Here is a 3,613-nt window from a genome sequence, read left to right on the forward strand (position 1 = left end):
GTTTGTGTTTTCATTCTTTTCCTTTCCATTTGTTTTTCTTTTTTTATTCCTTTTCTATCCTTTTCTTTCATTCATTCACAAACTCTTTCCTTTATTGCTTAATTTCATCAGTCTTTTCATCCACTCTTTGTTGGATTCATATTTCTTTTTCTTTTTTTATCTATCTGGCTGTCTATCTATCAGTCTATCTCTATCTATCTATCTATCCATATCTGTCTAATTATCTTTTATTCTTCCTGTCTTTTTTCTTTCTTTTTCTCATCCCTCCTTCCCTTCTTTGCCTATATCTTTTTCTGTCTTTTTCTTTCTTTTCTTTCATTCTCCTTTATTTTCCTTCTCTTTCCATCTATATAATCTATCTATTTATCTCTTTATTCATAATTCTTCCTACCTTTTCTTTCTTTTCTTTCTTTCTTTCTTTCATTACGCTCCACCTTAGCATCATTTCAGAGAGAGAGAGAGAGAGAGAGAGAGAGAGAAACAGGATATGAATTCAGATGATGTTAGTAGTTAAAAAGAAGAAGAGTATTTTAGAAAGTGTGTCTCATGCTTGGATGCGTGACTCAAGGAGGAGGAGGAGGAGGAGGAGGAAGAGGAGGAAGGAGAAGGAGGAGGAGGAGGAAGAAGAAATAGGTGTATGTATTGGTGGAGGAAAAGGAAGAAAACGAAGAAGGAAGAAGAAAAAGAGGAGGAAAAGGAGGAGGAGGAGGAGGAGGAGGAGGAAATAGCTAAGAAGGTGAAAGGAAAAGAAAGGGCAGGAAGGAAGGGAGGAGGGAGGAAAAATGGAGAGAATACTTCCTTCTGTACCTCCGGCTTGACAAGAGGAGGAGGAGGAGGAGGAGGAGGAAGAAGAAGAAGGAAGAGGAGGAAAAGGAGAACGAGGAGGGAGAGGAGGAGGTGAAAGAGGGAAGAAAAAGGAAAAGAAAGAGGAGGAAGAAGGAAGAGAAGGAGGACGAAGAAGAAGAAGGAAGAGGAGGAGGAAAAGGAGAACGAGGAGGGAGAGGAGGAGGTGAAAGAGGGAAGGAAAAGGAAAAGAAAGAGGAGGAAGAAGGAAGAGAAGGAGGACGAAAACGAGGAGAAGGAAGAGGAGGTGAAAGAGAGAAGGAAAAGGAAGAGGAGGAGGAGGAGGAGGAGAAGAAAAGAAAAGGGAGGAGGAAGGAAGAAAAAGGAGGAAGAAGAAGGACAATTAGAACGAGAACGAGGAAGATGTGAAAGAGGGAAGGAAAAGGAAGAAGAGAAGGAGAAGAAAAGGAAAGGAGGAGAGAAGGAGGAGGGAGGGAAAAGGAAGAGGAGGAGGAGGAGAAAAAAAGAATGATGAGAGAGGAGTTAGTATTTATAAGGTTAGAGAGAGAGAGAGAGAGAGAGAGAGAGAGAGAGAGAGAGAGAGAGAGAGAGAGAGAGAGAGTAAATACCGTTACCAACCCAAATCTTTCCAATACACTCTCGTTTCTTTATTCTCTATTTTCTTAACATGGATTTACTTGCACATTTCTCGTTCCATTAACTCACTTCTCAACGTAAACAAAGCAGAGGTAAACAAAAGTATCAACCAATCAGCGTACGGCAGGCGTGTGTTGACGTGTTGCCAGATAATCGATAACTGTGAAAATGATAAAACTTGACCCTATATTCTTCTTTTCATGAGCATTCTACAATAAGTATTTGGGATTCTTTTTGTTATTCTTTCTCCAAGCATCATACGAGAACTATGTGGGATTATTTTATTTATTTATTTTCCTCCTTTTTCCTCCTTTCTACTCTGTTTGGGATTTTTATTTTTTTTATTTTCCTCCAAGCATCCTACGATATTTATCTGGGGTCCTTTCTACTTATTCTTTCCCCAAGCATCCTATGATAACTGTTTATAAGAACCTTTTTGATCTTTTCTCTCCTCCTTTTGTTTATTCTTTTTTCCAAACATACAATCATCCAAACATCGTTAATTATTTGTGGTTCTTTCTTTTATTCCTTTTCCAAACATCCTACAGTAACTGGGCTCCTTTATTATTATTCCTCCAAGCATCCTATGATAGGTATTACTATTTTGGGTTTCTGTATATTCGTCTTTCCTTCTCCCTTGTTGTTTACCTGCAACAATAAACTATCAATCAATCAATCTAATATTCTCTGGGTCGTATTTTAAGACATTTCGCGGCCCTAGAACACATATTTGCCAAGGCTTTCGTAGCAGTTTTGGGCATTTCCAGGAGTAGTTTTATGGCCCTGGTGGTAGTTTGACCCTTCTTCTGTACCGTGAACCAAAAGAAACACTCGATCATTACAACCAGTTATGGACATTTCCAGGAGTATAGTTTTATGGCCCTGGTGGTAGTTTGACCCTTCTTCTGTACCGTGAACCTAAAGAAACACTCATTAGAACCAGTTTTGGGCATTTCCAGTAGTTTTATGGCCCTGGTGGTAGTTTGACCCTTCTTCTGTACCGTGAACCAAAAGAAACACTCGATCATTAGAACCAGTTATGGACATTTCCAGGAGTAGTTTTATGGCCCTGGTGGTAGTTTGACCCTTCCTCTGTACCGTGAACCAAAAGAAACACTCATTAGAACCAGTTTTGGGCATTTCCAGTAGTTTTATGGCCCTGGTGGCAGTTTGACCCTTCTTCTGTACCGTGAACCTTAAGAAACACTCATTAGAACCAGACTGACCCCCTCTTTGACCTTTAGAAAGAGCTGATGTGAGAACCGAAAGTGTCTTATATTACCGAATCCTCCTATCCCACGTTTTTCTGATAAGTTGCTGAAACCTGTTGAACACCCTCAGTTTGCACCAAGGTGGTGATGCCGTGTGTGGCAGCCTGAACTACTGCCGTGCTATACAAGGCTGTGATCTCTGCAGTATTTTACTTTAAGGACTAGTATTTACTCTATCTCTGTATTCATTCCCATCAGTGTGCTTGGCAAATTCTCCCCCCCCACATTTTATTGTCTTGTTGTCCAGGGGGAGTCCCTGCCCCTCCCTTTGTTAATACTTTCATCCTTTCTTATATTATGCGGTACGTCCACCCACATAATTATATATTCGCTTCTCTCTTCCTCTTCTCGCAGTAATAATAGTATACCTGATTGATTGATGATTGATAGTTTATTTATTTTGTGTGTGTTTGCATCGTTTCACTAATCTTTTCCTTTCCTTTGTATTGTTTTCCTTCCATTATATTTTCTTTATCGCAACAAGAAATTATCAATCAATCAACTATAGCTGATTCTTTCGTTTACACATATAAAAGTCATATATATACATAAATCATACTAATAACTACATAATATACATAGGCCTACATATACTTACACAATAACTATAATAAGCAATAAAATACGTGGTCTTATTACCGTATATTTTTTGCTACATTTTCTATCTGTCTATTATTTTCTTATATTGCTTGATTGATTGATAGTTTATTGTTATGGCCTCGAATATCAACATGTCAGCTGTTTAATATATTTTTTTAGGCTTCAATATGGGTGACGTATGAAACATTTAGCTAGGGTACCAAATATACATAATAGTCCGATTTTTACGGCACAATTTATACCAACTGCGGACAATAAATACACTAAAACAAATACAAGTAGATGTAGGAATGGAAAATAAT

This window comes from Eriocheir sinensis, chromosome 42, assembly GCF_024679095.1.
Source record: "Eriocheir sinensis breed Jianghai 21 chromosome 42, ASM2467909v1, whole genome shotgun sequence".
NCBI lineage: Eukaryota > Metazoa > Arthropoda > Malacostraca > Decapoda > Varunidae > Eriocheir > Eriocheir sinensis.